Genomic DNA, 23,247 nt, shown 5'->3' on the forward strand with positions numbered 1-23,247 from the left:
TTAGCTGGAACTTGGCCTGGCACACTCATTTTACGCAACTACCTCCGTTTGATCCCTGACAAAGCAAGAAAAAAGTATGTTGTTTTTCTTGCACATACCAAATAAGTGGTAACATCTAGTGATAGGAAAGAGCTTAAGCCCTACTTCCAGTTTGAGAGGAAGTGATTCATGCGGAGTCCTCCCCGTCCCGGAGCTTCGTGCATACCAAAGACACCACGAGAGGGGAGAGAAAGCCACCGGATTAATGTTTAATCGGGCTATGTAAAAAAACAGAGTCAAATGGCTGAGCTTATGGGTAAATACACTTTGTGTGGGGCAACAATTAGCCTAATGGCTGACATGCAAAGCTTTGTGTTCTGCAGCTCGGATGCTCCACCAAAGTAATTGATATTTACAAGATGTAACAAACAAAAACATGTTGGAACCTAATAAAATGAGAACTATCACATGGAAGTGGATCTAACATAATATTGTGAGAGTCCAGTCCATAGTGGATCTAACATAATAGTGTGAGAGTCCAGTCCATAGTGGATCTAACATAATATTGTGAGAGTCCAGTCCATAGTGGATCTAACATAATAGTGTGAGAGTCCAGTCCATAGTGGATCTAACATAATATTGAGAGTCCAGTACATAGTGGATCTAACATAATAGTGAGAGTCCAGTACATAGTGGATCTAACATAATATTGTGAGAGTCCAGTACATAGTGGATCTAGCATAATATTGTGAGAGTCCAGTCCATAGTGGATCTAACATAATAGTGAGAGTCCAGTCCATAGTGGATCTAACATAATATTGTGAGAGTCCAGTCCATAGTGGATCTAACATAATATTGTGAGAGTCCAGTCCATAGTGGATCTAACATAATAGTGAGAGTCCAGTCCATAGTGGATCTAACATAATATTGTGAGAGTCCAGTCCATAGTGGATCTAACATAATAGTGAGAGTCCAGTCCATAGTGGATCTAACATAATAGTGAGAGTCCAGTCCATAGTGGATCTAACATAATAGTGAGAGTCCAGTCCATAGTGGATCTAACATAATATTGAGAGTCCAGTACATAGTGGATCTAACATAATAGTGAGAGTCCAGTCCATAGTGGATCTAACATAATAGTGAGAGTCCAGTCCATAGTGGATCTAACATAATATTGTGAGAGTCCAGTCCATAGTGGATCTAACATAATATTGAGAGTCCAGTACATAGTGGATCTAACATAATAGTGAGAGTCCAGTACATAGTGGATCTAACATAATATTGTGAGAGTCCAGTACATAGTGGATCTAACATAATAGTGAGAGTCCAGTCCATAGTGGATCTAACATAATAGTGAGAGTCCAGTCCATAGTGGATCTAACATAATATTGTGAGAGTCCAGTCCATAGTGGATCTAACATAATAGTGAGAGTCCAGTCCTTAGTGGACCTAACATAATATTGTGGGAGTCCAGTCCATAGTGGATCTAACATAATATTGTGAGAGTCCAGTCCATAGTGGATCTAACATAATATTGAGAGTCCAGTACATAGTGGATCTAACATAATAGTGAGAGTCCAGTCCATAGTGGATCTAACATAATATTGTGAGAGTCCAGTCCATAGTGGATCTAACATAATATTGAGAGTCCAGTACATAGTGGATCTAACATAATAGTGAGAGTCCAGTCCATAGTGGATCTAACATAATAGTGAGAGTCCAGTACATAGTGGATCTAACATAATATTGTGAGAGTCCAGTACATAGTGGATCTAACATAATAGTGAGAGTCCAGTCCATAGTGGATCTAACATAATAGTGAGAGTCCAGTCCATAGTGGATCTAACATAATATTGTGAGAGTCCAGTCCATAGTGGATCTAACATAATAGTGAGAGTCCAGTCCTTAGTGGACCTAACATAATATTGTGAGAGTCCAGTCCATAGTGGATCTAACATAATAGTGAGAGTCCAGTCCATAGTGGATCTAACATAATATTGTGAGAGTCCAGTCCATAGTGGATCTAACATAATATTGTGAGAGTCCAGTCCATAGTGGATCTAACATAATAGTGTGAGAGTCCAGTCCATAGTGGATCTAACATAATATTGTGAGAGTCCAGTCCATAGTGGATCTAACATAATAGTGTGAGAGTCCAGTCCATAGTGGATCTAACATAATAGTATGAGAGTCCAGTCCATAGTGGATCTAGCATAATATTGAGAGTCCAGTCCATAGTGGATCTAACATAATAGTGTGAGAGTCCAGTACATAGTGGATCTAACATAATAGTGAGAGTCCAGTCCATAGTGGATCTAACATAATATTGTGAGAGTCCAGTCCATAGTGGATCTAACATAATATTGTGAGAGTCCAGTCCATAGTGGATCTAACATAATAGTGAGAGTCCAGTCCTTAGTGGATCTAACATAATATTGTGAGTGTCCAGTCCATAGTGGATCTAACATAATAGTGTGAGAGTCCAGTCCATAGTGGATCTAACATAATAGTGTGAGAGTGCAGTCCATAGTGGATCTAGCATAATATTGAGAGTCCAGTCCATAGTGGATCTAACATAATATTGAGAGTCCAGTCCATAGTGGATGTAACATAATAGTGAGAGTCCAGTCCATAGTGGATCTAACATAATATTGTGAGAGTCCAGTCCATAGTGGATCTAACATAATAGTGAGAGTCCAGTCCATAGTGGATCTAACATAATATTGTGAGAGTCCAGTCCATAGTGGATCTAACATAATATTGTGAGAGTCCAGTCCATAGTGGATCTAACATAATAGTGAGAGTCCAGTCCATAGTGGATCTAACATAATATTGTGAGAGTCCAGTACATAGTGGATCTAACATAATATTGTGAGAGTCCAGTACATAGTGGATCTAGCATAATATTGTGAGAGTCCAGTCCATAGTGGATCTAACATAATAGTGAGAGTCCAGTCCATAGTGGATCTAACATAATATTGTGAGAGTCCAGTCCATAGTGGATCTAACATAATATTGTGAGAGTCCAGTCCATAGTGGATCTAACATAATAGTGAGAGTCCAGTCCATAGTGGATCTAACATAATATTGTGAGAGTCCAGTCCATAGTGGATCTAACATAATAGTGAGAGTCCAGTCCATAGTGGATCTAACATAATAGTGAGAGTCCAGTCCATAGTGGATCTAACATAATAGTGAGAGTCCAGTCCATAGTGGATCTAACATAATATTGAGAGTCCAGTACATAGTGGATCTAACATAATAGTGAGAGTCCAGTCCATAGTGGATCTAACATAATAGTGAGAGTCCAGTCCATAGTGGATCTAACATAATATTGTGAGAGTCCAGTCCATAGTGGATCTAACATAATATTGAGAGTCCAGTACATAGTGGATCTAACATAATAGTGAGAGTCCAGTACATAGTGGATCTAACATAATATTGTGAGAGTCCAGTACATAGTGGATCTAACATAATAGTGAGAGTCCAGTCCATAGTGGATCTAACATAATAGTGAGAGTCCAGTCCATAGTGGATCTAACATAATATTGTGAGAGTCCAGTCCATAGTGGATCTAACATAATAGTGAGAGTCCAGTCCTTAGTGGACCTAACATAATATTGTGGGAGTCCAGTCCATAGTGGATCTAACATAATATTGTGAGAGTCCAGTCCATAGTGGATCTAACATAATATTGAGAGTCCAGTACATAGTGGATCTAACATAATAGTGAGAGTCCAGTCCATAGTGGATCTAACATAATATTGTGAGAGTCCAGTCCATAGTGGATCTAACATAATATTGAGAGTCCAGTACATAGTGGATCTAACATAATAGTGAGAGTCCAGTCCATAGTGGATCTAACATAATAGTGAGAGTCCAGTACATAGTGGATCTAACATAATATTGTGAGAGTCCAGTACATAGTGGATCTAACATAATAGTGAGAGTCCAGTCCATAGTGGATCTAACATAATAGTGAGAGTCCAGTCCATAGTGGATCTAACATAATATTGTGAGAGTCCAGTCCATAGTGGATCTAACATAATAGTGAGAGTCCAGTCCTTAGTGGACCTAACATAATATTGTGAGAGTCCAGTCCATAGTGGATCTAACATAATAGTGAGAGTCCAGTCCATAGTGGATCTAACATAATATTGTGAGAGTCCAGTCCATAGTGGATCTAACATAATATTGTGAGAGTCCAGTCCATAGTGGATCTAACATAATAGTGTGAGAGTCCAGTCCATAGTGGATCTAACATAATATTGTGAGAGTCCAGTCCATAGTGGATCTAACATAATAGTGTGAGAGTCCAGTCCATAGTGGATCTAACATAATAGTATGAGAGTCCAGTCCATAGTGGATCTAGCATAATATTGAGAGTCCAGTCCATAGTGGATCTAACATAATAGTGTGAGAGTCCAGTACATAGTGGATCTAACATAATAGTGAGAGTCCAGTCCATAGTGGATCTAACATAATATTGTGAGAGTCCAGTCCATAGTGGATCTAACATAATATTGTGAGAGTCCAGTCCATAGTGGATCTAACATAATAGTGAGAGTCCAGTCCTTAGTGGATCTAACATAATATTGTGAGTGTCCAGTCCATAGTGGATCTAACATAATAGTGTGAGAGTCCAGTCCATAGTGGATCTAACATAATAGTGTGAGAGTGCAGTCCATAGTGGATCTAGCATAATATTGAGAGTCCAGTCCATAGTGGATCTAACATAATATTGAGAGTCCAGTCCATAGTGGATGTAACATAATAGTGAGAGTCCAGTCCATAGTGGATCTAACATAATATTGTGAGAGTCCAGTCCATAGTGGATCTAACATAATAGTGAGAGTCCAGTCCATAGTGGATCTAACATAATATTGTGAGAGTCCAGTCCATAGTGGATCTAACATAATATTGTGAGAGTCCAGTCCATAGTGGATCTAACATAATAGTGAGAGTCCAGTCCATAGTGGATCTAACATAATATTGTGAGAGTCCAGTCCATAGTGGATCTAACATAATAGTGAGAGTCCAGTCCATAGTGGATCTAACATAATAGTGAGAGTCCAGTCCATAGTGGATCTAACATAATAGTGAGAGTCCAGTCCATAGTGGATCTAACATAATAGTGAGAGGGTCCAGTCCATAGTGGATCTAACATAATAGTGTGAGTTCAGTCCATAGTGGATCTAACATAATAGTGAGAGTCCAGTCCATAGTGGATCTAACATAATATTGTGAGAGTCCAGTCCATAGTGGATCTAACGTAATAGTGAGAGTCCAGTGCATAGTGGATCTAACATAATAGTGAGAGTCCAGTCCATAGTGGATATAACATAATAGTGTGAGAGTCCAGTCCATAGTGTATCTAACATAATATGGTGAGAGTCCAGTCCATAGTGGATCTAACATAATATTGTGAGAGTCCAGTCCATAGTGGATCTAACATAATAGTGAGAGTCCAGTCCATAGTGGATCTAACATAATAACGTGAGAGTCCAGTCCATAGTGGATCTAACATAATAGTGAGAGTCCAGTCCATAGTGGGACCAGCAGGAGACCATTCCGAGCAGAGACAGGTCAGCAGCGCAGAGACGTCCCCAACCAATGTCTTTTTTGTACCCAGTCTCCCTTTGCCTATGGAATTTACTCTCAGGCTATGTCGGATAACCCCTTAAACAAATAATTATTTAGCCTAAGCCCCGTTTCAGCCACACGAAACCAGCATTTAAGGTTTTTACATTGGTAAGTGCGCCGTGTATTTCTTGAATCTCCGTCTCTTAGCTTTGTATGGACTCATCGATCGTTTACAAACTGAGTTCGGAGAGGAAGCCACGCCAGAAAGACTGCTGCAAATATGGATGTGAGTCATCCAGACCTGCCCGTGTTTGTACGGACGCTTGTGGAAATCACACATGAATACCTTAAGAGAAAGCGATTGCAGCTATTTGGGATACAACACTTCTCAGACGGCAGGAGGACTTTCCAATGTCCGGGTCAGCTGTGATTACCGAAAAACTTTGCCCATTTGTCGTGGGAGAGTAAACGAGAATGCGGGCTACAGTGGATGTGATAAAAAAAAGGTAAGCGTGTGCTTTGTATTACCTGGCCGTCGAGGGAAGACTACGGAAGACGGCGAATGCTTTTGGACTGGCAAAGCAGACTGTATCAGTTATTGTCCGCCATGTATGTCACGGACTCAACGTCTAGGTCCAGAGTATATAAAGTCACCAAAAAGGAATGGACAATGAAGGTGAAGGCAAAAGAGTGAGGAGTGTCCTGACCAGATAACTAGATCCCTAGATTAATTGTTGTCAAATGTTCTTTATCACATTGTTTACGTGTCTAATAAATATGTGATTAATTTATGATGTGTCAGGTGTCATTCACTACAATAGGGCCCCACAGCACACTGGATTCCAGTTCATTGAAATACCACAACACTGGATATTGTTCAGATAAGTTACATTCGATTTAAGAACTTGCACACAAAGCAACACTGGAGGTGCCTATGTTCCCTCTAATTTTTCATGTGTGTGAGCAAACGCAAAAACTCCCTGAGCATTGAGTGGAGCCCATGTGAGCGACATCAGACGTGCACACTGTGGCTACACCAGCAGCACACCTGTCCCAAACCTGACTAAATAACAAGTTCCATCTCCATCCATCCATCCATTTTCTACCGTTTGTCCTTTTCGGGGTCGCTGGAGCCTATCTCAGCTGCATTCGGGCAGAAGGCGGGGTACACCCTGGACAAGTCCCCACCTCATCACAGGGCCAACACAGATAGACAGACAACATTCTCTTATTATTATAATCAAATGACAGCAGTCATTTCCATTTCTAATATAAGTGTTTAGGCCCACTTACGATGACAATAACAACAAATATAGTTTTTCATGAACTGTGTACTTGTATTGTTTGTCTGGGTGGAGGTCCTGCTTTGGAAATAATTTGTACCCCTTTCAGACATTGCATTTAGTTCCCATTAAAACATCCACATGTTGCACAATGAGATGTAAGCAGGGGATCATGTGTACATTCCTGCAACTTCCTGTTTGTAAAAAATATATTCTTATTAGTATTTATTTAATATACTAACAGCATTTCATGATTAATATTTATAAATTAAGATTCCTAATAAATGACACTAGAATAAGCACACATTTGTTCGGTAAATCATAGTGTAACGACCTGGAATGACACTTTATGTGTGGTGTTGGAGTTGTCCGACTTTTTGTGTGGCTGTAAACGCATCACTGGCTAAGTGCCATATGTGCATGTGTTGGCGCAAGTGAGAAAGAGCGAGCGGCTGCTGTTGATATAACAAAGTTGCTTTTGGTCTGGTTTGTACTGCAGAAAATGACCACTTTTGCTAGATATAATTGTTCTTACTAATGTTTTGGTGATGTGTTTATGGCCGACAATAAAGAGTTTTGCTCAGTAAAGTGATGGATGGAATTCATGTCCGTAAAGCGTCTCGACAGACGTTACAATATTTGAACAATAATGACGAAAACTGTTTTCTCTGTCGTGTCCGTGTGTCGAAAATTGTTGTGCGCTTATTTTTTTATTTGATTTTGTGCGTGGCATAGATTTGCCGTGCGCAGAGGACGCTTGAGCAGTGCGCAATTGCACAGGCGTGCACCTTAGAGGGAACGTTGGAGGTGACTATGACGTGCGCATTTTCCGCGCATGCGTACTAGGTCGCGTTGCGCCGGCGGACGAAGGGGGGGAGTAATATAGACACTTACGTCATGTGTTGCCTCCGTTTTAACACTTATATAAGACTTTTCATTTTTTGCGACTCCAGACACATTTTTTTTTTTTGTATATTTGGTCCAATATGGCTCTTTCAACATTTTGGGTTGCCGACCCCTGAAATAGACCAACAATGGTTGATCCCCTGCCGCCACGACTAAATGAAACACTATATTTATTCTCCTTACTACACACCAGTACAACACATCATAGCAGGAAGTTACTCCATATAACAACATGACGCCATGAAACAATTTCATGTTTCTTTTTAAAGACATGAGCCACAGACCTGACAACGTCGATCATTGGCGCATACATGGTGTCTGCATATGCGTAGAGTGGGGAGGGGGGGGGGGGGGGGGGGTTGTTTTTTGGTCAAGTTGGCATTAGTGGTAGCGGGCGCATGTATGTGCACGACGTGCACGTGCTGGTGTTTTGTTTGGAAAATGCTGTGTGCGGTAGAACGGGGATTTTGTGCCATCAGCACGGTGATGTCAGCACAGAGAGACAAACAAAGCCAGGGCCCAAAACCCCTTTCCAGACTACACACAATCCCTCTGCACACTGTTGGGGGGCCCAGTCTTGGGGGATCGCTGCCTTTAGCAAACACTTTAACACAAATGTATTAATGTGCACAAACAAATACGTTTATGTAATCGGGACGCTTACCACACGGCTTACAACAAGCTAAAACGTAAATTCATCCATCTTCTTCCGCTTATCCGAGGTCAGGTCGCGGGGGCAGCAGCCTAAGGAGGGAAACCCAGACTTCCCTCTCCCCAGCCACTTCGTCCAGCTCCTCCCGGGGGATCCAGAGGCGTTCCCAGGCCAGCCGGGAGACATAGTCTTCCCAATGTGTCCTGGGTCTGCCCCGCGGCCTCCTACCGGTCGGACGTGCCCAAAACACCTCCCTAGGGAGACGTTCGGGTGGCATCCTGACCAGATGCCCGAACCACCTCATCTGGCTCCTCTCCATGTGGAGGAGCAGTGGCTTTACTTTGAGCTCCTCCCGGATGGCAGAGCTTCTCACCCTATCTCTAAGGGAGAGACCCCCCACCCGGCGGAGGAAACTCATTTCGGCTGCTTGTACCCGTGATCTTGTCCTTTCGGTCATAACCCAAAGCTCATGACCATAGGTGAGGATGGGAACGTAGATCGACCGGTAAATTGAGAGCATTGCCTTCCGGCTCAGCTCCTTCTTCACCACAACGGATCGATACAGCGTCCGCATTACTGAAGACGCCGCACCGATCCGCCTGTCGATCTCACCATCCACTCTTCCCTCACTCGTAAACAAGACTCCGAGGTACTTGAACTCCTCCACTTGGGGCAAGATCTCCTCCCCAACCCGGAGTTGGCACTTCACTCTTTTCCGGGCGAGAACCATGGACTCGGACTTGGAGGTGCTGATTCCCATTTCGGCCGCTTGTACCCGTGATCTTGTCCTTTCGGTCATAACCCAAAGCTCATGACCATAGGTGAGGATGGGAACGTAGATCGACCGGTAAATTGAGAGCATTGCCTTCCGGCTCAGCTCCTTCTTCACCACAACGAATCGATACAGCGTCCGCATTACTGAAGACGCCGCACCGACCCGCCTGTCGATCTCACGATCCACTCTTCCCTCACTCGTGAACAAGACTCCGAGGTACTTGAACTCCTCCACTTGGGGCAAGATCTCCTCCCCAACCCGGAGATGGCACTCCACCCTTTTCCGGGCGAGAACCATGGACTCTTCCCATTTCGGCCGCTTGTACCCGTAATCTTGTCTTTTCGGTCATAACCCAAAGCTCATGACCATAGGTGAGGATTGGACCGGTATATTGAGAGCTTTGCCTTCCGGCTCAGCTCCTTCTTCACCACAACGGATCGATACAGCGTCCGCATTACTGAAGACGCCGCACCGATCCGCCTGTCGATCTCACCATCCACTCTTCCCTCACTCGTAAACAAGACTCCGAGGTACTTGAACTCCTCCACTTGGGGCAAGATCTCCTCCCCAACCCGGAGTTGGCACTTCACTCTTTTCCGGGCGAGAACCATGGACTCGGACTTGGAGGTGCTGATTCCCATTTCGGCCGCTTGTACCCGTGATCTTGTCCTTTCGGTCATAACCCAAAGCTCATGACCATAGTTGAGGATGGGAACGTAGATCGACCGGTAAATTGAGAGCTTTGCCTTCCGGCTCAGCTCCTTCTTCATCACAACGGATTGATACAGCATCCGCATTACTGAAGACGCCGCACCGATCCGCCTGTCGATCTCACGATCCACTCTTCCCTCACTCGTGAACAAGACTCAGAGGTACTTGAACTCCTCCACTTGGGGCAAGATCTCCTCCCCAACCCGGAGATGGCACTCCACCCTTTTCCGGTCGAGAACCATGGACTCGGACTTGGAGGTGCTGATTCCCATCCCAGTGGCTTCACACTCGTACAATTTTATTAAATCACGTTGTCTGTGTGGTAATACTGAAGTACAAGACACAAACCATACCATAACAACATTGGGTCACTTTCCAAAGATGACCGTTCAGTTCTTAGTGCACCAGTTAGTGAGGAGTAAAATCCAAAACACACCTCTGTTTGTTTTGGCCTGGCCCTCGGCCCAGCCTGCATACCTTTCAGGTGGGGAGAGAAAGATGCCAACTTTAAGTAGCCATGGTAACACTTTTGTATCTCACGGCATATTGCCACGGTCTACTGAAAACCAAAGGTGAAATCTTAGGGTTACTAAGATGTAAATACCTTGACAGTGTGGGCAATCTATAAAATAAGTGTGTGCTATTAGTGGGCGTGTTGCGTTCAATCTACAAACCCCGTTTCCATATGAGTTGGGAAATTGTGTTAGATTTAAATATAAACGGAATACAATGATTTGCAAATCCTTTTCAACCCATATTCAATTGAATGCACTACAAAGACAACATATTTGATGTTCAAACTCATAAACAAATAATAATTCACTTAGAATTTCATGGCTGCAACACGTGACAAAGTAGTTGGGAAAGGGCGTGTTCACCACTGTGTTACATGGCCTTTCCTTTTAACAACACTCAGTAAAGGTTTGGGAACTGAGGAGACACATTTTTGAAGCTTCTCAGGTGGAATTCTTTCCCATTCTTGCTTGATGTACAGCTTAAGTTGTTCAACAGTCCGGGGGTCTCCCTTGTGCTATTTTAGGCTTCATAATGCGCCACACATTTTCAATGGGAGACAGGTCTGGACTACAGGCGGGCCAGTCTAGTACCCGCACTCTTTTACTATGAAGCCACAATGCTGAAATAAGCAGGGGCGTCCATGGTAACGTTGCTTGGATGGCAACATATGTTGCTCCAAAACCTGTATGTACCTTTCAGCATTAATGGTGCCTTCACAGATGTGTAAGTTACCCATGTCTTGGGCACTAATACACCCCCGTACCATCACACATGCTGGCTTTTACACTTTGCGCCTATAACAATCCGGATGGTTCTTTTCCTCTTTGGTCCGGAGGACACGACGTCCACAGTTTCCAAAAACTATTTGAATTGTGGACTCGTCAGACCACAGAACACTTTTCCACTTTGTATCAGTCCATCTTAGATGAGCTCAGGCCCAGCGAAGCCGACGGCGTTTCTGGGTGTTGTTGATAAACGGTTTTCGTCTTGCATAGGAGAGTTTTAACTTGCACTTACAGATGTAGCGACCAACTGTAGTTACTGACAGTGGGTTTCTGCAGTGTTCCTGAGCCCATGTGGTGATATCATTTACATACTGTTGTCGCTTGTTGATGCAGTACAGCCTGAGGGATGGAAGGTCACGGGCTTAGCTGCTTACGTGCAGTGATTTCTCCAGATTCTCTGAACCCTTTGATGATATTACGGAGCGTAGATGGTGAAATCCCTAAATTCCTTGCAATAGCTGGTTGAGAAAGGTTTTTCTTAAACTGTTCAACAATTTGCTCACGCATTTGTTGACAAAGTGGTGACCCTCGCCCCATCCTTGTTTGTGAATGACTGAGCATTTCATGGAATCTACTTTTATACCCAATCATGGCACCCACCTGTTCCCAATTAGCCTGTTCACCTGTGGGATGTTCCAAATAAGTGTTTGATGAGCATTCCTCAACTTTATCAGTATTTATTGCCAGCTTTCCCAACTTCTTTGTCACGTGTTGCTGGCATCAAATTCTAAAGTTAATGATTATTTGCAAAACAAATAAATATTTATCTGTTTGAACATCAAATATGTTGTCTTTGTAGCATATTCAACTGAATATGGGTTGAAAAGGATTTGCAAATCATTGTATTCCGTTTATATTTACATGTAACACAATTACCCAACTCATATGGAAACGGGGTTTGTAGAAAGAATACCGTGTGTACTGTGAAAGTGGTGTCAAGTAGTGTCCGATCACACCATGTCATCGGGATGTCGGGACTATCCGAAAGAACTGTGAAGCTTTATGTTTTTATGTCATCTCTGTGTGGAACACAGACATTTTTTATACTTTGCAGATCAACTACTGCTTGTCTCCTTCTTAAATGAGCTTCTGTCCTAAAAATAAGCGCTTCACTGCGACTGTGTGTGTGTGTGTTGTGTTTAGTTGTGTTGCTTTTTTGGCACAAAAAAAAAAAAGATGGGGTGGGGAAACTGGGTGCAGACAGGTCCTCATTGTACTCCAAAGGAAGAGTTGGATTGTGCTGCTCCCTATTCACTGAAGTCTGGAGTGAGAGTGGTACTATGTGTGTTTGTATGCATGTTTGTGTGTGTGCTATGACTGTATACACTGTCCATGTTGAATGAAGTTGTGGGTGTTGGATCTCTCACCAAATACTCTGTTTGGGTGTGTGTGTGTGTGTGTGTGTGTGTGTGTGTGTGTGTGTGTCTGTGTGTGTGTGTGTGTGTGTGTGTGTGTGTGTGTGTGTGTGTGTGTGTGTGTGTGTGTGTGTGTGTGTGTGTGTGTGTGTGTGTGTGTGTGTTCTTGTATTTCTACCATTGTTGAGACACCAATAAGGAAAAGTACCTTCCACGGTCAACAAGTGATGACATAAATCATGGTCACAATACGGAAAACCATTGCATCTAATAGAGAATGTCTCATTTGCACCCCTGGTGGTGAAATCTACCAAAAAGAGGGTGGTCCAAAAAAAAGAGGGATTTTTCAAATTGACTGTGTGTCGCTTTTAAAAGTGCTCCCCCTCTGGTCAACATATGACATAACAAGTGTGTGTAAGAAATTGAAATGCACCCCCTTTGGCAGAAATTATTTAAAAATAAATCAAATCAATATGTATATAGAGACATACTGTAATGACTTGAAGTAAATAATGATGATTTAAAAAACAATTACAAAATGAATAAATAAATAAATAATTAAAAATTACAAAAAAAATAATAATAATAATAATTAACTAAAAGCAGTCTTTTTCTCACAATGTGTCAACTTTTTTCTCATCAAATTGGGAACAATTTCTCATATTCTTTCTGTTTCTGTAATATTGCAATATTTTCTCGTCAGATTGTTACTTTTTTTTATGCAAAATTATTACTTTTTAATGCAAAATGGTGACATTTGTCATTTAAAATTCTGACTTTTATCACAATATCGGCAATTTTTGTGTTGTTTTTGTAAAATAGTGACATTTTTTGAGTAAAATTATGACTTTTGTCATAATTTTGCTGAGTAAAATTCCGATTATTATTAGAATATTGTCCAATTTTTAAAGTTTTCTTATAAAACTGTGACTTTTTCGAGTAAAATTACGACTCTTTTCATAAAATTGCCAACATTTTAAGCCTTTATGGAAAATTGCGACTGTTATTGAGTAAAAATCCAACTTTTATCATAATTTTGCACAAATGTTGAGTTTTTCCGGTAAAATTTTAACTTGCGTTGAGTAAAATTACGACTTTTATTATAAAACTGCAAAAATTCAAAGTTTTTCTTGTAAAATTGTAACCTTTTTCTTGTGAAATTCCAACTATTTGTCACAACAACTTTTTTTATATGTGCATAGTATGTATATATTATTAATGTTGTAAATACAAATCTTTATATATCTAGAAAGGGTGGTCCTAAAGATGTAGGCATTTTCCGGAGGTCTCAAGAAAGTGTGTGTGTGTGTGTGTGTGTGTGTGTGTGTGTGTGTGTGTGTGTGTGTGTGTGTGTGTGTGTGTGTGTGTGTGTGTGTGTGTGTGTGTGTGTGTGTGTGTGTGTGTGTGTGTGTGTGTGGACAGTAGAAGAGTGGACAATGTGGACCAATATAATACAATAATAACATGACTTGTTTTTGAATGAAATTCATTTATTTCGGTCATATAATGCAGTGGTTTTTCAACCTTTTTTGAGCCAAGGCACATTTTTTGCGTTGAAAAAATGCGTAGGCACACCACCAGCAGAAATCATTAAAAAACGAAACTCCGTTGACAGTAAAAAGTCGTTGTCGCAATTGTTGGGTATGACTTTAAATCATAACCAAGCATGCATCACTATAGCTCTTGTCTCAAAGTAGGTGTACTGTCACCACCTGTCACATCACACCCTGACTTATTTTGACTTTTTTGCTGTTTTCCTGTGTGTCGTGTTTTAGTTCTTGTGTCGCGCTCCTATTTTGGTGGCTTTTTCTCTTTTTTTGGTATTTTCCTGTAGCAGTTTCATGTCTTCCTCTAAGCGATATTTCCCGCATCTACTTTGTTTTAGCAAATAAGACTATTTAAGTTGTTTTTATCCTTCTTTGTGTGGACATTGTTGATTGTCATGTCATGTTCGGATGTTCTTTGTGGACGCCGTCTTTGCTCCACAGTAAGTCTTTGCTGTCGTCCAGCATTCTGTTTTTGTTTACTTTGTAGCCAGCTCAGTCTTAGTTTTGTTCTGCATAGCCTTCTCTAAGCTTCAATGCCTTGTCTTAGGAGAACTCACCTTTTGTTTATTTGTGGTTTAAGCATTAGACACCTTTTTTTACCTGCACGCTGCCTCCCGCTGTTTCCCACATCTACAAAGCAATTAGCTACCTGCTGCCACCTACTGATATGGAAGAGTATTACACGGTCACTCTGCCGAATTCTACACAGCACCGACACTCAACAACAACACATCATTTGCAGACTACAATTACTGGTTTGCAAGAAATATTTTTAACCCAAACATTTAAGTCAGGACTTTGGGAAGGCCATTTTTAAAACCTTAATTCTAGCCTGATTTAGCCATTCCTTTACCACTTTTGACGTGTGTTTAGGGTCATTGTCCTGTTGGAACACCCAACTGCGCCCAAGACCCAACCTCCGGGCTGATGATTTTAGGTTGTCCTGAAGAATTTGGAGGTAATCCTCCTTTTTCATTGTCCCATTTACTCTCTGTAAAGCACCAGTTCCATTGGCAGCAAAACAGGCCCAGAGCATTATACTACCACCACCATGCTTGACGGTAGGTATGGTGTTCCTGGGATTAAAGGCGTCACCTTTTCTCCTCCAAACTGGGTATTGGCCAAACAGCTCAATTTTTGTTTCATCTGACATCACATGGACAAAGAAAAGACCTTCTGGAGGAAAATTCTGTGGTCAGATGAAACAAAAAATGAGCTGTTCAGTAGATCCATAATAAATTCATAAAAGAAGAAAACTTCATGAATGTTTTTTGTGACCAACAAGTATGTGCTCCAATCACTCTATCACAAAAAAGTTATAGAAATGATTGTTCGCCGTGAGCGAACTGGTCCGAAAGATGGCACCGTAGCACAAACAATAACACACCTTTTCTATGTCTCTGTCAGTGTTATATGAAAACTATTTGTTGAATACAAACATTATGTCCGTTCGCAAAAGAAAAAAAATAAGATAAAATTGCTGCACTGTTTTATAAGCGACAGGGTTTAAAGCGTGGAGAAAAATAATTAGCAGCATATAGTCTGCGAAATAAGGTAATATTCAGCTGCTTTGTCAGTGAGGATTTGCAATCGTTGAATTTCCACATTTCCGGGCTAATAAATGTATATTCCATTTTAAAATACTTGACACTGCAACAAATTGATTAACTTTCCACTTGTGTTTTATTTTTTTTTCAGTGAGGTGACAGAAGATTTAATGAAGAGAACAGGACAATGAAATAGCTTGATGGCAAAGGGGAACCTCAGGATTTAAGGTACGCACGTACACGTACACACACACACACACATGCACACACACACACACACACACACACACACACACACACACACACACACACTCACACACACACACACACACACACACACACACATTCTTGTATTTTCTACCTTCATGAGACCTGCAAAAAATGCCAACCTCTAATATTATAGACAGAGAGACTTCCTTTTAGACATGGGAAGTCTCTCTGTAGTATTATAATACAATTCTTAATTTTACTCGACTCAAGTCAAAATTTTACAAGAAAAACTGAACATTTGTGCAATATTATGATAAAAGTTGGAATTTTACTCAATAACAGTCGCACATTTACAAGAAAAACTTAACATTTTGGCAATTTTATGAAAAGAGTCGTAATTTTAAACAAGAAAAGTCACAATTTTTTAAAGAAAACTGTAACAATCTGGCAACATTATAAAAATACTCGGAATTGTTATGGGCAAAATCATGACAAAAGTCATAATTTTACTAAAAAATGTCACTATTTTACAAGAACAACAAATACATTGGCAATATTGTGATACAAGTCCGAATTTTATACGACAAATGTCACCATTTTGCATTAAAAAGTAATAATTTTACATAAAAAAGTAATAATTTTACGAGAAAATATTGCAATATTACAGAAACAATTACAGAAATTTTCCCCAATTTTATAAGAAAAAAATCGACACATTGTAAGAAAAAGACTGCTTTTAGGTCTTTTTGTTTTTTATTTATTTTATTTTTTGTTTGTTTTTAATTTTCATTATTTACTTCAAGTTATTACAGTATCTCTCTCTCTCTCTCTCTCTCTCTCTCTCTCTCTCTCTCTCTCTCTCTCTCTCTCTCTCTCTCTCTCTCTCTCTCTCTCTATATATATATATATATATATACATGTATATATATATATATATATATATATATATATATATATATACATATATATATATATATATATATATATATATATATATATATATATATACATATATATATACATATATATATATATATATATATATATATATATATATATATATATATATATATATATATATATATATATATGTATATGTATATATATATATATATATATATATATATATATATATATATATATATATATATATATATATATATATATATATATATATATATATATATATATATATATATATATATATATATATATATATATATATATATATATATATATATATATAGTTTTATAAGATATACCCTGGCCAACATATGAAATAACAAGTGTGTGTAAGAAATTGAAATATGCCCCCTTTGGCCAAAATTAATAAAAAAAAAAAAAAAAATATATATATATATATATATATATATATATATATATATATATATATATATATATATATATATATATATATATATAAATATATATATATATATATATATATATATATATATATATATATATATATATATATATATATATATATATATATATATATATATATATAAATATATATATATATATATATATATATATATAAATATATATATATATATATATATTTATATATAGTTTTATAAGAAAACTAACAATCTGGCAATATTATAATAATAATCGGAATTGTACTTGGCAAAATTATGACAAAACTCCTAATTTTACTAAAAAAATGTCACTATTTTACATATATATATATATATATATATATATATATATATATATATATATATATATATATATATATATATATATATATATATATATATATTTATATATATATATATATATATATATATATATATATATTTAAAAAAAAAAATGTTGGCCAAAGTGGGCATATTTCAATTTCTTACACACACTTGTTATTTCATATGTTGACCAGAAGGGGAGCACTTTTAAAACCGTCACACAGTCAATTTGAAAAATCCCTCATTTTTGGGACCACCCTCATTTTGCTAGATTTCACCACCAGGGGTGCAAATGAGATCTACAGTATATTTTTTATTTTCTGCAATGTGCTTAAGGCCGATGACAAAAGAGTCAGGGACCACAGATGGCCCCTGTGCTGCACTTTGGGCAACCCAGCTGTAGACCCTAACTGTTAATGGCCACTATAGTCTCAGTACCGTAGTGTATTTGTTCATCCTATGGTCACATATGGGACGCGGGTTGTCTTACGTCAGCACCGGAAGTCGTACAATCAGCTGTTCACCTGGCGGGTTTTTTCGGGGATGAACAGGGAAGTCCTTCCTTAGCTGTGGTCTTGTTTTAACATATATTGCTGCCTTTGCACCTGTCAATGTTTACTTTTGTATGCACATTAAATCAACAAAAAAAATCCTGACTTTGGGGCAAGGTTCACGGACTCTAGTATTTGGCTCTCTATTAGATGCAATGGTTTTCCGTATTGGGACCATGATTTTTGGTCCTAACTTGAAGCTACTTTTCCTTGTTGATGTCTCAAGAAGGTGAGAAATACAAGAACACACACACACACACACACACACACACACATAAGGTCCCACAGAGAGACACAGTAATGCCCTGGGGGGTGCCAGTCATGCCCAGCTTCCGTTGCGCTCTAAATTGAGCGTGGCACAGAGTGTATGAAGTCAGCCGCCTGGAAGAATGCCAAGCATTGTTCCACCAAGCAGCTGGATGGTAATTACTAGAAAGAAGGACGGGAGCAGAGAGAAATAATGAGACAAATACAGTGAAAGTGAGAGAAGCTTTGCTGCCCCGATAGTTCCTTTCCGGGAATGTGTATCGGAAACACACGCGATCTGTTGTCGACTATACTTTCAACATACTTTCAACAAGTACCGTATTTTCCAGACCATAGGGCGCACTGGATTATAAGGCACACTGCCGATGAATGGTCTATTTTTGATCTTTTTTCATATATAAGGCGCACCGGATTATAAGGCGCATTAAAGGAGTCATATTATTATGATTTTTTTCTAAATGTAAAAGACTTCCTTGTGGTCTACATAACATGTCATGGTGGTTCTTTGCTCAAAATGTTGCATAGATGATGTTTTACAGATCATCTTCAAGTCCTTTCTGACAGTCGCTTCAGGATGCACCGTTTTGTGGGCGGGTCTTATTTACGTGGCTCACCTTTGTTAGTGTCTTCTCCCCGCCATCTTTGTTGTAGCGGTGTAGCGTGCAAGGACGGCAGTGGAAGAAGTGTCAAATCATGGCGCTAACTGTTTTAATGACATTAAGACTTTACTTCAATCAATAACGTAGCAGCATCTCCTCATCCAGAAACAACAACACCGGAAATGTGTCCCGTGAAAAACCGTCCGACCGGAACTCTAATAACTAAAGTTCCTCGGGTAAATAATGTAAACTCACTACACCGGTATGTTTTAGCGCTTTCATGGCGAGTTTACTGACAGATATAAGTAAGAACTTTACACTACTTTATATTAGAAATGGCAACAGCGGAGGATGAATGTCACATAACAAGAAGATAGAGAAAAAGAAGAAGCTTATCAACTACGGTATCGGTATGGACTACAAAGGCGGACGAGCGCTATTTTTCGAGGGTCGCCACTTTGTGAACAAATGCGCGAGTAAATTGTCGAACCGTTTAAGAACAACATTTCTCAACCAGCTATTGCAAGGAATTTAGGGATTTCACCATCTACGCTCCGTGATATCATCAAAGGGTTCAGAGAATCTGGAGAAATCACTGCACGTAAGCGATGATATTACGGACCTTAGATGGTGCATCAAATAGCGACATCAGTGTGTGAAGGATATCACCGCATGGGCTCAGGAACACTTCAGAAAACCACTGTCAGTAACTACAGTTCGTCGCTACGTCTGTAAGTGCAAGTTAAAATTCGAATATGCAATGCGAAATCCATTTATCAACAACACCCAGAAACGCTCGGCCCGAGCTCATCTAAGATGGACTGATGCAAAGTGTAAAAGTGTTCTGTGGTCTGACGAGTCCACATTTCAAATCGTGTTTGGAAACTGTGGACGTCGTGACCAAAGAGGTAAAGAACCATCTGGATTATTATAGGCGCAAGGTTCAAAAGGAAGCATGTGTGATGGTATGGGGGTGTATTAGTGCCCAAGACATGGGTAATTTACACATCTGTGAAGGCACCATTAATGCTGAAAGGTACATACAGGTTTTGGAGCAACATACACTACCGTTCAAAAGTTTGGAGTCACCCAAACAATTTTGTGGAATAGCCTTCATTTCTAAGAACAAGAATAGACTGTCGAGTTTCGGATGAAAGTTCTCTTTTTTTGGCCATTTTGAGCGTTTAATTGACCCCACAAATGTGATGCTCCAGAAACTCAATCTGCTCAAAGGAAGGTCCGTTTTGTAGCTTCTGTAACGAGCTAAGCTGCTTTCAGATGTGTGAACATGATTGCACAAGAGTTTTCTAATCATCAATTAGCCTTCTGAGCCAATGAGCAAACACATTGTACCATTAGAACACTGGAGTGATAGTTGCTGGAAATGGGCCTCTATACACCTATGTAGATATTGCACCAAAAACCAGACATTTGCAGCTAGAATAGTCATTTACCACATTAGCAATGTATAGAGTGTATTTCTTTAAAGTTAAGACTAGTTTAAAGTTATCTTCATTGAAAAGTACAGTGCTTTTCCTTCAAAAATAAGGACATTTCAATGTGACCCCAAACTTTTGAACGGTAGTGTATGTTGCCATACAAGCAACGTCTTATTCATGGGCGCCCTTGCTTATTTCAGCAAGACATTGCCTGTTACAACAGTGTGGCTTCATTGTAAACGAGTGTGGGTACTAGACTGGCCTGCCTGTAGTCCAGACCTGTCTCCCATTGAAAATGTGTGAAGCCTAAAATAGCACAAGGGAGACCCCCGGACTGTTGAACAACTTAAGCTGTACATCAAGCAAGAATGGGAAATAATTCCACCGGAAAAGCTTCAAAAATGTGTCTCCTCATCCTCATTTCCCAAACGTTTACTGAGTGTTGTTAAAAGGAAAGGCCATGTAACACAGTGGTAAAAATGCTCCTGTGACAACTTTTTTTTCAATGTGTTGCTGCCATTAAATTCTAAGTTAATGATTATTTGCAAAACAAAAATTAAATATCTTGTCTTTGCAGTCAATTCAATTGAATATGTTTTATTTTTATTTTTTTAATGAATAACACAACATCCCGACTTCACTGGTTTTGGGTTTTGTAAATAAAATGAGAAAATACAGGATACATTGACAATTATTTTGTGTGTATGTATAGAATATTAAGAAAACGTGCTATATTGTGATATATATATATTGGTTATCAGAATATATAGTTGTGTCCATATCGCGCAGCGCTGCCTTAGGTCTAACCATCTTAATCTGTTAAGTGTCCCGAGCACCTGCCTGCGTTCTCGTCGTGGTTGTTTTCAGTTTGTTATGTAAGAATAACTATTTAGCTCGTAAAAACACCTCAAAGGTGTGCCGATCGTTCACCTTTCTATTTTGTGTAAACACAGACGCAAAAGGGTGTAACCAAATTTCCGTTCAACTATGGGGAGTAGAAAAAAATGGACGCAAGACTGTCACAGGACACTTCCATGTAAATTGACAGCAGGTCTAAAAGGACAAAAAAAAGGAAAGTTTGTGTCCAGTGTGCTTGATAACTTGGACATGGTATGATGGACGGGATTATGCCGGAAATAATTGAGACGTTACAGTATAATCTGTTGGAATAATTGTGTGTAAATTATCACACAACTCTTATGCTTAAAGGCCGTTGCTATAGTTATTATCAATTGTGCTGAAGTTGTACTTTTCTATCTGTGCAAAGGGACATGGCCTCGTATCAGTGTTTGTGTCGCAGACAGAGCAGAGACAGGGCGATATCGCGAGTGTCAGCAAATGTGCATTTCGTGAATAGTCATTTATTGTGTCTAACTGAGGCTGATGAGATTACCCCCCCCCCCCTTCCTTCAGAGGCATCCTCAGTGACGTAACCAGGGACCTCACAAATAAATAGTGGAGCAAGTGGGCTGGACTTTAGAGCGTAGTTCGGATCTGTAACTAGAGTACGTACCATGACTTGATTAACGTGGACCCCGACTTAAAGAAGTTGAAAAACGTATTCGGGTGTTACCATTTAGTGGTCAATTGTACGGAATATGTACTGTTCTGTGCAATCTACTAATAAAAGTCTCAATCAATCAATCAAAGTACAGCCCAATAACGTCTCTCCTCATTGAGCAAAATTGAACTCTGTCTCTGCATGATTCCTTGCTTCTTGTCTGTTTAATAAATGTCATCGGTGTTTGAACCTGACATAATCATAGTGTATAACTGCAAACATATATTTTATTGATCTTACAATATATATACCATTTCATACCTCCATCTGTAACGTCACTTTACCTTGTAGGGATTACACAGACTTTAAGCGCCACCTTGTACCTAAGTTACGGTCAGAGCGAAAAAAGCCTCTCTAGTTCTTCACTCTAACGTTCCTCATCCACGAATCTTTCATCCTCGCTCACATTAATGGGGTAATCGTCGCTTTCTCGGTCCGAATATCTCTGGCTCCATTGTAAACAACGGGGAATTGTGAGGAATCCTACCTCCTGTGACGTCAAGCTACTTCCGGTATAGGCAAGGCTTTTTTTTTTATCAGCGACCAAAAGTTGCGAACTTTACCGTCGTTGTTCTATACTAAATCCTTTCAGCGAAAATATGGCAATATCGCGAAATGATCAAGTATGACACATAGAATGGATCTGCTATCCCCGTTTAAATAAATAAAAATCATGTCAGTAGGCCTTTAACTGCTAAAGCTAAAAAACTCAGCTCCGTTGAAACCCTTGATGATGTCACACGTCACTAAGCAACAGGCGCCACCTTTTAAAGGGACCTACCCCGCTTACATTAAACATAACTCAAATGCATATGCCAAATATTTAAAGATTTTAATTTTTTTTGGTAAAGAGTAAAGAGTAATTCCGTTAGTCAATTACTTCTTTGGTAAAGTAACGAGTAACTATAATTAATCAAAAATTAATTAAAATAAATAACGTTTCATACAAGTACACATATATATACACTCTCTTTCCATACACCTGCAAAACATGTAATAATGTGATGGGCTATTATGGGTTATAAATAAAAATGTAACAGGGTTTGGTAGGTATTGAGGTCACAGTTCGGTTAATTTTCAGTACGATAAGGGCTTACTCAAAGTGCTAAATATGTGCAAACTATAAAATAGTGCTAACTATTAGTGGGTCTGTTGCAAGTGATCAACTAAGACTGTGTGTACAACTGATAACAAGTGCAAAAGTGGTGCAGACCACCCTTTTTAAATGAGGCTTTTGTTTGTCACCACGGTTGTCATGGAATTTTCGTGACCACTTGTTTACTGCGTAGCTAT

At 39.4% G+C, this 23,247-nt stretch overlaps 1 protein-coding gene across 5 annotated transcripts in view; it reads left to right on the plus strand.

Annotated features, from left to right (window-relative positions):
- LOC133635425 (uncharacterized) overlaps positions 1-23,247 on the plus strand; it is a 418,448-nt gene that overhangs the window by 340,272 nt on the left and 54,929 nt on the right. For all 5 annotated transcript variants that reach the window (XM_062028617.1, XM_062028616.1, XM_062028619.1 and 2 more), the window contains one exon: positions 15,791-15,867. The gene's annotated coding sequence lies outside the window, so the exon portion shown is untranslated. The remainder of the gene's footprint in view (positions 1-15,790; positions 15,868-23,247) is intronic.

The sequence above is a fragment of the Entelurus aequoreus genome, linkage group LG19 (assembly GCF_033978785.1).
Source record: "Entelurus aequoreus isolate RoL-2023_Sb linkage group LG19, RoL_Eaeq_v1.1, whole genome shotgun sequence".
Classification (NCBI taxonomy): domain Eukaryota; kingdom Metazoa; phylum Chordata; class Actinopteri; order Syngnathiformes; family Syngnathidae; genus Entelurus; species Entelurus aequoreus.